This window comes from Lissotriton helveticus, chromosome 3_1, assembly GCF_964261635.1.
Source record: "Lissotriton helveticus chromosome 3_1, aLisHel1.1, whole genome shotgun sequence".
NCBI classification, from domain to species: domain Eukaryota; kingdom Metazoa; phylum Chordata; class Amphibia; order Caudata; family Salamandridae; genus Lissotriton; species Lissotriton helveticus.
Window position 1 is genome coordinate 1,782,349,363 of NC_136061.1, and position 12,822 is coordinate 1,782,362,184.

The 12,822-nt window shown below is 39.8% G+C and overlaps 1 protein-coding gene across 1 annotated transcript in view; it reads left to right on the plus strand.

Annotated features, from left to right (window-relative positions):
* Window positions 1-10,400, plus strand: part of LOC144825145 (uromodulin-like) — a 135,440-nt gene extending 125,040 nt beyond the window's left edge. Inside the window, exon 8 of the mRNA XM_078684014.1 lies at window positions 10,046-10,400. The gene's annotated coding sequence lies outside the window, so the exon portion shown is untranslated. The remainder of the gene's footprint in view (window positions 1-10,045) is intronic.
* Window positions 10,401-12,822: the final 2,422 nt, after the last annotated feature.

A 12,822-nucleotide genomic window follows, 5' to 3' on the forward strand; every position in this document is an offset into this window, starting at 1 on the left:
CGCAACATCAGTCAGGGGAGAAGCGGCAAAAGAAAATCTATAGGAAGAACAAAAAAAATTACTCGGGTGATAGTCAAGTTTGTGACATAATACCAAGAGTATGGGTGATGCACAAAAGTCAAAATAGTACACAAATGTTATCTCTACCGCTGGCCGCTACACCATATACGGTAATCTCAGCTATTGTTCCAGTTCCTTTTTCAGGGAAAAAAATGAAAAGTTTAGGTCACCTTTAGCAAGAGCCACAAATCTATAATTTCATCCTTAGGTCCAATCAAGGAAACATAAATCTTGGGCTGCCTGTTCCTTAAGGGAAGAGGACAGTATCGTGACTAATTGCAGGTGACACACTTTGATCCTGTATATCTCTTTTATTTTACTTCAATACTATATAGCCAAATTTGACATACACTGGTGAAGTGTTGTCTCTCTTGTTTACAGCATGAAAAATCATATCTGTGAAATTTAGTATCAGCACAAATTCACCCAACTGTTGTGCAGCGATATACATCATCATGTAGAACCCTTCACAACACAGGTGAACTTGTAATAGTATCTAAAGCAGCAACATAAAACAAAAACATGCATAAAATAATTAAAAAAACACACACATGCCAAGCCATCAGATATACGCGCTGTATATCAAGCACAAAAAGCATAGACAAAGTACAATAGCATATGTAAATAAGCGGTGACACACAACACCATTGTATGCACTTTATGCACTGTGAACCTGCAGCCCAAAACCCAATATTCAGGCCTGCTTAATTTGTCAGGCTTAAAATCAAAATGACACTCTCTTTTACGCACTTTCTTTTACTTTCCTCACACTTTCTTTTACTTTCCTTACCCTCCTTTTGACAGCTGGTCACTAGTCAGTTGTGATCGGCTGTCAATACACTCTACTGTGTCACTTCTGACACGTGCGCCAACACCCTTTGAGGCCCTGCTTTTCCAAACAATGATTTCTCCATCTGTTTACACTTACTCCTAACTCCCACCTCACTGACCTTAAGGTAAAAATCTGCCTTGCGGGCTCCTCAGCCCTCTCCCTCTTCCTCACCCCAAGGCTGAAAAAGACAAAAACCTTCCCAACTCTTTCTAACCTGCAATAACCAACCCTATTTAAAAACACATGATACATATATTACTCCTGTTAGGGGCTACAATTTATTTCTATACTTAGATTATTAGAACAGTTACTGTGAATAATTTGCAGAACATAATAACACACATACCAGTTTTGAGAACAAATGCTTGTTTGCAATGGTACTCATTTCATCAACCTTAAATGGATGAAGGTCTCAGTTAGGTTCAGCCAAAGTTAAAACCTTCCACCCTGATATTAAACTCAAACCTCTGCACCGGGCACATTGGCTCACTAAGCCATTTAAAAGCAAACCCAAATGGGAACAACCTGCAAATCTGTATTATACCCAAATGTATGCATTTACTGAAACCTATAGCACTTTAAAGCTATTGAAAATGGCAAGAATGCCCACATTTTACCCAAAGTCAACTTTGATATTTGGGGTGCTTAAAAATAAATATCCTATAATTGTGATACATATTAATCATCGGTACCAAGACAGGGTCTGGGCTCACTGGCAATAAGGACAAGCCTCAAATATAATCACTAAACCAAAATAAGCACCAATATTGCCACAATGCTTGTATGATGGATCTAGCTTGATCGCTCGAATTACCGACTTAAACAGTAACTCTCAGGAGATCTCTTTGTCCGGAATCAATCCAACAATTTTTATTAATTATGCATCAATAATCTCATGTAAATGAGCAATTTTTTCTTTTTGAAAACGAACAACACAAATATCAGCTCCACATCATGTAATAAAGTACAATTATTTACAATACAAACAGACGATTTGGAACAAGCTACAACCTTTCAATCTAACACTCATACATCACAAGACATAGAAAAACATACAAATACTAGTTTACAATTATACAATAATATTTACAAATTCCTGAATTGTCGAGAAAAGCATTGGAAGCAACAAATAAACAATTATTGAGCTTTTTGTTAAATCAACACGATCTTCCTAATGCTGGGTAGAGGGGTCTACGCGTTTCGATAACCCCTTATTGTGGGGAAATCTCGTCAGGACCAAATGCCTGTGGATGGAGAACAAGAATAAATCAACCAAAGGGTAGAAAAACCAAGTCTCCGACACTTCAGTGGGGGGCGGGGGGCTAGTCCTACCTTTTAAGTGCACGGGTATTCTCTTGCTTGGAGAAACTGAAAACAGAAATAGACCATCTTTTAGACTCTCATTAGGGGGAGCTATTACACTCTGCACATACTCACACTCTTACGTGAGATACTCACAAAATGCATGCCGCGTGTTCAGGCGGGATCCAAGTTAGTTCGGAAGTGGTGGAGGCAGTGATCTATAAAATTAGAGGTATTTGTGTAAGACACGGACGTGTGTGCGCTTGCTCTAAAGACTAATGCTGGGAGGGGGGTCTCTTACTCCGGATTGTGAGTCACTGTTGGAACCGGTGTCCAAGTTCGTGGATTTCTTTTTGAAACCTTTTATGCCCGAAGTAAAATCATTTCTCCGTGATACCACTGATTTTATTAATAAACTTCCCACCATTCACTTCGAACAAAATGAAGATTTCTTAGTTACAATGGATGTCTGTTCATTGTACACCCAGATTCCTCAGAATGACGGTCTGGACGCAATTCAATTCTTCTTGGACCAAAGACCTAGACCAATAAGAGTACCAACGGACTTTATCATTCAGTTAGCGACATTGGCATTAAAAAAGAACTACTTTAACTTCAATGGGGAATTTTTTTACCAGACAAGCGGAGTAGCCATGGGTTGTCCCTTCGCCCCAGAATTGGCCGTACTTTTTATGGCCCTACGAAGAAAAATTTGTTTATCAGTCAAATCCATTCGCGGAACAAATTACTAGCTGGAGTCGATATATCGACGATGTCTTCTTGACATGGAAAGGGACTGAAGAAGATCTCAAAAAATTTCACGAGTGGCTGAACTCAAGAACGGAAGAAATTAAATTCAGTATGAGTTTTTCAAAAATCAAAATGCCGTTCCTTGATGTAGAAGTTTATCCAACAGACGAAGGGCTGGTGACGACATTATTTAAAAAACAGACAGACAGAAATAAGGCTTTACATTTCAACAGCAACCACCCGCGGAATTTAAAAGAGAACCTCCCATTTGGGCAATACTTACGGATTAAAAGAAACTGCCATTTTAAGGATGAATATATGTTTCACGCTACCAATCTGACAGACAATCTAACGTTAAGAGGCTATCCCAGGAAATTATTGAGAAGAACAATGAAGAGAGTGTGGTGGATTCCTCGTGATACACTCTTAGTGAAAAAAGAGAAACCAACACTCAATAGGATAGTATGCGTCTCCACATTCTGCCCTAACTCCAACCTTCTCAAAAAAACCATCCTACAAAATTGGCATTTGGTTGAGAATATCGATGCATCATTGAAAGAGAAGCCACTGTTTGCATTCAAGAAAGACCAGAGCATTGCCAACCATTTGGTGCGCGCAGCAATAAAGAAGACTGTACCAACAATAGGTACGATGCTAGGCCTACCACCGATCCAGGGACACCATAAATGTGGATCCTGCATCTGCTGCTCTAGCACTGAAGAAGGGAGCTTGTTTCAACACAAGCAACAATTTTGGAAACATGCAAAATTTACAAATTGTAAGTCACGATATGTCATTTATGGCATAAAGTGCCCCTGTGATATGCTGTATATCGGAAAAACAAGCCAGGAGGTCAGATGCCGCATCACACAGCACAAATCCCGGATAAAGAAGAAGATCACAACTGCCCCTCTAGTGAATCATTGGACAAATCACGACCACACGTTGGACGACCTCAAATGGACAGTCATTTCCAAAGTGGATAAAGACTCCAGAGGAGGCGACATCGAAGAAAAGTTATCTCGTAATGAGGCCATGCTCATTGTGAAATTCAACACCGCGATATGCGGTCTGAATGAACTTTCAGAGATTTATCGCTTATAAACACCCCGCTATGAATAGATACTGAGCCACAAACGGCCCGTGGGACATTACGTGGTCGTAAGCGTGCCGGCCCGTCACCACTCCACCCCGTCCCCGGGACGATGTTGTATAAATACTGATCGCTTGTAAATACCTCCCGCGGAGGTTTCAGAGAGCCCGAAGAGGTCCGCTGCCTCTGCTGTCAACTATGAGGTCGGCTGCGCGCCGGCTTGGTTCAACTGCACCCCGTCTCCATGACAACGACTAACAAACCACAATCCCCACAATCCTCGGAACCAGGAAGTAGGTACATCTAACACACACGAGACCAGCACTATCGACTGGATGGGACCGGCCCTTGCATTTGTTGCTAGAGACCGAAGAGCGTGAACCCCCGATTCGCTTCTTTCCAAACATTCAGGTATGTTTCATCCGCACTGCGCGCCATTAGATTTAAACTACGAGCCACCCAGGCAGAAGTGTGACTGAGAATTCCCCTCTGTTTCAGAACAATATTAATAGAAGACAGTCCCGGTAAACAGAAGCTGACCGACGCACACGCTGTCAACAAGTAAGAGACCCCCCTCCCAGCATTAGTCTTTAGAGCAAGCGCACACACGCCCGTGTCTTACACAAATACCTCTAATTTTATAGATCACTGCCTCCACCACTTCCGAACTAACTTGGATCCCGCCTGAACACGCGGCATGCATTTTGTGAGTATCTCACGTAAGAGTGTGAGTATGTGCAGAGTGTAATAGCTCCCCCTAATGAGAGTCTAAAAGATGGTCTATTTCTGTTTTCAGTTTCTCCAAGCAAGAGAATACCCGTGCACTTAAAAGGTAGGACTAGCCCCCCGCCCCCCACTGAAGTGTCGGAGACTTGGTTTTTCTACCCTTTGGTTGATTTATTCTTGTTCTCCATCCACAGGCATTTGGTCCTGACGAGATTTCCCCACAATAAGGGGTTATCGAAACGCGTAGACCCCTCTACCCAGCATTAGGAAGATCGTGTTGATTTAACAAAAAGCTCAATAATTGTTTATTTGTTGCTTCCAATGCTTTTCTCGACAATTCAGGAATTTGTAAATATTATTGTATAATTGTAAACTAGTATTTGTATGTTTTTCTATGTCTTGTGATGTATGAGTGTTAGATTGAAAGGTTGTAGCTTGTTCCAAATCGTCTGTTTGTATTGTAAATAATTGTACTTTATTACATGATGTGGAGCTGATATTTGTGTTGTTCGTTTTCAAAAAGAAAAAATTGCTCATTTACATGAGATTATTGATGCATAATTAATAAAAATTGTTGGATTGATTCCGGACAAAGAGATCTCCTGAGAGTTACTGTTTAAGTCGGTAATTCGAGCGATCAAGCTAGATCCATCATACAAGCATTGTGGCAATATTGGTGCTTATTTTGGTTTAGTGACATATTAATCATCATCAGAATGTTCTTTACAAATTGCAGAGATTGGACATTAGACATATCCCATGCAAATCCTGAGAAAAATGAGTTTTTCACGCCTGCGCCAAGTGAAATTCTATATGCTAATTTCCTCATTATGCAGTATAACATAACTTAAATTAAATTATAATGCTAGGAGGTCACAGTATAAGTATTAAGCTTCATGAATAGTAAAAAACGAATTTTGTAGCACTTATTTTTAATAATTATTTCCTTAATTAATCATTATTTTTAATAAACCCAATCATTTTTGATAATTCCACATATTAAGGTTCTGTAATTCCTCGAATCTGACTTCATTTTCTTCTTTTTTTTTTTGCTCTGTGCCACGTAGGCCTGCAAAGGTAGCCTGGTGAACAAGGTGGCCTTGCCTCCCCAGTTCATTTACACATTAACCAGGTTTACTCTGAAATGAACTGTAAGAAACTGACCTCCCCACCCGAAACTGACCTCGCAAAGCCAATTTCCCCGATTGATCTTTATCTAAGATTTCCAATCAATGTTCAAGACATCGTTAACTTTTTAGTTTCCTTGCACATGCCTTATCTTGTTTCAGCATCTGTTACTGTTTCTTTTTTTTTTTTAAATGATTCTTCATTATATGGGTTGATTATTATTTAGCAGCAGAGCCAAGAATATGCTTAGAGAAATGCTTAAAGAGAGGAAAACCCTCAATTGAAATGTCTTCCTATAATACAAAATAATGAACCTTAGTTTTGGAACCTTTTTTTAAAACAACATTCTGAAATGCAAAGATTCACCCGTGCAACTGAGGGCGAAGTCCTGAGATTGGTAAATATTCCTGTTTATTTAGCTTGTCTCTCAATGTTTGTAACATGAGCACGGTGGCAATCTATTTAAAACTAAAACATATTAATTCTATAATATGCGTTTGAATTCAGCAAAAATTTACTTCAGCTGAAGTGTTTGCCTGTTAATATCTAATACAATGTATCTAAGGAAAATACTGTAAGTTTATTTATTTTTTCGCAAAACACCCAATTTCGTTTTTGGGGGCTTTTTATTCCTAGTGAATGTGAATTTAAATTTTTGTTTTTAATCATTTAGACATTTTGCTTAATAGACTGAAAACATCAAGAAAAACCACGAACAGACATTGAGCTCATTTCAGACATAAACAGAAAGGGGTCAAACACTCAGGACACACAATACGGCGCGCTTTAGCCATTTATTTCGTGAATAGCGCCATCACTATTCACTTACAGAAATTGCACTAATGGAAAACCACATAGACATTTAAACACACATTTAACCCACAAACCAATACTCAGAACAGAAACAAAGGACAGCCCACAGACTGTACTTAAACCAAACCATTTGTAAATACTAGTTGTAAGTCATATTTACAAGAAGCGCATCTCAATTGTGTTCCAAAAGACTGCAAAAACAGCCCAACAGACTGATGTGTGTCCAAGAAGCAAACATACACTCAATTCACTAGATTTGGCTAGCAGAACACCAAAAATCGCTCTGCATATCTTCATTCATAAAATTGCACATCACACTATGGTACCTTCCAAATAAAGCAACACATTCTTCTATGTGAGCTTGAAACAGGCATGCCAAAAATATTGCAGAATATACAATATTATAATCAAAGTAGTGCTTAATGTACTTTTCGTACGTGCACCGTTCAACAAAACGAAATAGAGAAAAATCTCCTCATTACATAAATTGCAATTTGCATATCAAATCCATACAAACCAAAAGTTGGCCAACACAAATTACAAAATTCCAAAGCTACAGTAAGCGTTACTAAACTACCTTACTTTTACCAATCAAAAGGTTGTCCAAATTCTAACTGCCAAGTTCTAAATGACCTAACGGTCCTTTTTTAGAATACTCACGCCAAAAAGGTTCTCATTCAGGAGTGACATCATGTGGAGGAAATCAGGAAGATCAGAAATATACTGGGCTGCTGAGACAAGGAGTCCCCAGAATCTCCATGCACAGAGTACTTTCGTAGTAGAATCCTGTCATGTCCTCCTCAGTAGATTTCAGTCTCCTGACAAGATCACTCCTTCAGAAAGTCACTTCTCTGATGAAGCCCACATTGGCTGCGCCATTTGAAGAACTTCAGTCTTCAATCTCAGGGGTCTCACTAATACAAAGAACTTGGCACAGAAGCTGAAATATGCTTAGGGTTACAAACTCAGCACAAAAGAAAGGGGTAGTCCTAGCTTTTGCAAGCATGCTAATACCTAATATGGACATACAAGATCTTCATGAATAGAGCAGCCTGTGTAAAGGAAACACAAATTGAAGACAAATGTAGAACCTCAGCTGCCCCATGGAAAATGTTTGTGAGTACCCATGCTCTACGCTATTCCACTGTGTGGCACTCCATGGGATGTCACTCCACTGTACACCACTCCACTGTAAGCCACTCCACCCTTTGCTGTAGAATTGTACACCACTTGATTCTATGCCCTTCCTCTCTACGCCATTCCGACACTACACTGGACGACTACACGATTTGAAGCAATTTTTGCAAAGAACCTGGGTCTGATAATTGATGATAAGCTCTCCATCCTCCACTAGATTCTGTCTATGGTTGGAACTTGTTTCTTTTTGCTGCGTACTGTTAGGAAGTCCTAGGACCTCCTCCCTCAGGTAGCATAAAGGACAGTTGTTCACGCAATGAAACCGCCAGACTGGATTACTGTGACATCCTATCTCCAGGTATTCCTGACGGATGGATAACAAAAAGTTCAGGTAGAGCAAAATCCACTATGCAAGTTGAACTATAGGAACACTCTATGCCAGGATCACCAAGCAACACACTAGAAGACTATAAACCGTTTAGAACTCATCAGCTCGACTCATCCTCAACCTCCAACACAGAAACCACATCACACCACGCCTCAGGGACTACGCTGTCTCCCAGTAAAGAAAAGGGTTATTTTTAAGGCTGTTATCCGCATGCACCGGGATTTTTATAATCGGGTCCACAGTACTTGAGTAACACGATCTAGCACTACCATCCTACACTCACCCTCTGCTCTACATTAGCCTTATTGGTAACAGTGCCTTGATTCTGGGTGGAAAGGAGTGTTGGCAGCTCCTGCTTAGTGCTCACAAGCAAGCAATTAGATCTTCTTCCACCTGCCCTTTGGCCTATTTCTCAGAAATCACAATTTAGAAAGTCTATACTAACCCATTGTTTTGCTGAAGACTAGGGCGGTCAGTCTATGGTTGGTCCTAGTGACTGGACACTCTGTAGGGTAGCTGTGCACTTTTTAAAATTATGTCATTCAGTTATTCATTGTTGACTGAGGTTTTCAGAAAATCCACATAAGACAGATTTGTTTACAATTGGCCTACATCGAACATATTTATATAATTCATGCTTTTTTCTGAAAATGTCACTTGGATTCAGCTCCTGTGATCATATATTTAGACTTTCTTAGTTTGTACAATCAAAGGGCTTCCAAGCAGGGACACTGGGGACTCTTTTGTTATACCTCTCTACGCCTGAATGACACCCTTAGTTTCTGTTTGTTATATGTTTTGCACAACTTCCCTTTCACTGTCATCTTTTAGTAAGTGGACATAGAAATACATAAACGCGCGAATATTCTCCTGAGATAAATTAAAGACAGGGATTTTCCATGTAACGCAAAAGATGAAAACACTGTCAGTCAGGTGTGTTGTCTTAGTGTGAAGACTACAGTAACAATAGAATATTATTTACTTGTGTTTTTTTGTGTTGCTGGCGTGTATACATGTAGTGTGCATATACTAGCAAACTTTACGAATTCCAGTCCGATTTATTAGGAATTGCTGTATGACCTGAAGAAGGAAATGCAACATGTACACTGCAAAAATATAGACCACCCAAAATTATCTGACTACAGTTATCAGCCATATGATAAGCATCAACAACATTTTATAATTACAATAATATCTACTCCAAAAAATATCCAACCTATATCTACCTGCAAAAACCAAACAGATAATCAGTTTACAAAAATGTCGTCCATGCAGTAACGCCCAAAAATAAAAATACCAACCACACAAAATCTACCTGAAAATATCAGCCTTATAACATTGAATCGCAAAAATGTTAACCATGCCATAATATCCTCCCCCTAAAATATTGGTGATACAATTGCAATGTGCCAAGTTTAGTCGTATAATCTACAAAATATCGACCATGCAATGATTTCTAGCCCCAGAATATCAGCAATATATTTTCATTTTCCCCAAAAACTTACCTGCTCAAAATACCCGTACTCAGCCGAAGGAACTTCGTCTTGTTGTAGAACTTAATTGAATGTTGTTGTTGCTCGAGGGCTATCTGTCATATTTAGGGACGAATGTTTGATTCCATTCAGATATTGTTGATGATTCATAGCTCTTCAATGGTCGATATATTTTTTGCAGGCTTCTTTACTCACGCTCCTTTGTTATAGTCTGTTTTTGTTGTCTGCATTTTCACTGTATACAGTTCACCTCATAGCCCTTGTAAATCTATAATGAATGTCCTTTGTACTTGAGTCTGACTAAGGATGTGTTTTGTTGCTAGGCGCTGGACCATGGATGCTGCAGATACCTGTCAAAGACTGCCTTGCTTGGAAGTCCTTCTACTACCTTGAAGAAGAACCTGTTCAGAACTATCTGATGTGAATGATGAACTCCAGCCTGTTGCCTTGATCATCTCATGTCTTGCTGAGCAATTACACAATTTAATTTTCTTTATATGACTTTGGCACACATTTCTTCTTTGACATATATTTGGGATGCAAACAAATGCCATCAACCAACACAAAAGGCCAGTGTGGCCATCAGCCTCTATTTTTCACTAAAAGTGCCTACTTTGCCACTCTCACAAGATATTGCAACTTAATATAAAACTGAACATTTCGATTAAGTATAATGAAAACAGTCAGTGTAATCTGAATAAAACACATAGCCATCAAGTTTATAAATGATAAAAAGGAGGCATTTAAACGTATGCACTTTCATGTAGTTGAACTTATGTTGTATATCACACAATAGGAAAGCAAGCTTTGGTTGCCATATGTGTAAACATAGCAGTGTTTTCTGTATTTTCCAAAGGCATTGCCTGTAAAATGGAATGGCCTGATTATGATATGTGGGGTCAATTTCTGAACCGAGTTAAGTACAAAAATAAATAAAATGAATTACATAGCACGTGCAATGTAATTTGTTTTATTTATTTATTTATGTACTTAACTCGGTTCGGCCGTATGCGGAGTTTACTATCCCCCCTGCCACCCACCGCCCCGCAGCACACCCTCGTGGAGCCGCCACTGCCTAATTACTTATTTACTTGAGGTCTCCATTATGTCCATCACTTTTTTAGACATTAACACTGTCTTCTCACTTAATTTAAACGGTTTCCCTGTTTATGTTCTCTGTCACTGGAGTAAACTTTTCTGCGCATTGCCACTTTTGCCATGTGTTTTTTTTACCGTGTTTGTCAGTCAAGTTTATCTCTGATCAAACCCAACCAAGATGGAAAATAAAGGTTTACCTTTTGCCTAGTGCTTCTCTGCACAATAGCAAATGTAAGCATTTTTCTTCTCTCCCAGTTGACCTTTTGAAACGTAAGTTGTTGCAAAGTTAGCCATATTCGTGCAAGCATCGGGGAAAACATAAAACGTCGTAGCTTTGGGGAGTTACAAGATTTTCCCTGAATTTCACAAAGATTGTACACGGACCTGTATCTCACTTATTGCCTAAACATGGATCTGGAAGACTTTGATTATTTTTTTTCGGTGCCTGTTGATGGAAGCAGAGTCTATATATAGTAAAACCTTATTCGTGAAAAAAACACAGGGGCAGATTTACGAGACAGTGACGCATCTGTAGAAATGCGTAACTTTCCCTATGCCACCCTGAGAAACCCTTGCGCCACCATGAATGCAACCTATTTACAATACGGCGCACCCTGGCGCAAGGATTGATAGGTGTGTCAGATATTCTGACACATCTGTTGGTGCAAAAGTCACGCATTGCTGGAGTTGTGTCACAAGCGTGACGCAACTCCAGCAATGCATGTTGAGGCCTATCCTTATTGTGCTGTGTCACTTCTCAAACCTGCTTCAAGCAGGCGTAAGGTTTTGACGCCGTGGCGTCCTAGAAGTTGTGCAGTGAAATGTTGTAGATTTCACTGCGTCACTTTTACAAGGCTTTCCTGCGTGGGAATGCTCACCCTGCGTACATTATACCTGACACAGGTATAATGTGACGCAGGGCTTTACAAAGTGACACATCTCCCTAGATGCATCACGTTGTAAATGGGCCACATTTTTAAGCCACCAGCGCGTAACAAAAAGTGATGCAAAGGTGGCGTAAAAATGACTCAATGGGCTTGTAAATCTGCCCCACAGAGAGACGCAGTTATAATTGCAATGTAAGGGCTTCACTATATAAAGACAGAAGGATGTGCTTTATGTGAATCTCATCACTTGGGCCCCGTTTTTATTTCACTGTTTCTATTTCAGTTACACTCACTTTGGTAGTCTTTTAATTTTGAGCACTGTTCGCTGTAGAGGTCTTTCAAAGGGGACTCTCGCTCTTCCTATATTAATTTGAATCATGTTTGGGTGTAATACCTTATATCGCACATCATTGGGGAGAATACTGAAATCCTAAAACTATGCCTCGGGTCAATTTATCTCTGCTTGTTTTAGAGACTTACGTCAGCATTAATAGATTGAAAGCACCTATTTTTAGAAATGATGTGAACTTTTGAGAAGATTACATGAAATTGCATGTACGTTTTGAGAGGTACACTTCAGGTTATTTTGAGTAAAAATTGAACGTGTGGGCATGAGTCTAATAAAAAAAAAGCCATGTGAGACATGGGCAAGGGGTCTGTTTTGAGGAGAAAGGGCCTCATTTATGAAAAGTGACTCATCGCTGAGTGAAAACAGCGATGCGTCACTTTTCATTGCGCCCTCCTTGCGACATGCTGGATGCGTCATATTTACAGTATGACGTATCATGTCGCAAGGAGTTACTGATGCGTCAGTATTTCTGACATATCTGTAGGCCCAAAAATGACGCATTGCTGGAGTGTGTCACAAAAGTGAGGCAACTCCAGCAATGACTCATTTCACATGGGAAAGTCCCATGTTAAATGTGCCTGCTTCAGTCTTAAGCCAAGCTATTGACGCATTTGCATCCTAGAAGTGACGCAGTGAAATCTCATAGATTTCACTGCGTCACTTCTACGAGGCTTACTTACGTCAGAACGCCCCCCCCCCGCATACATTATACCTGGTGCAGGTATAATGTGGCGCAGGGGTTTACAAAGTGACGCATCTACCTAGA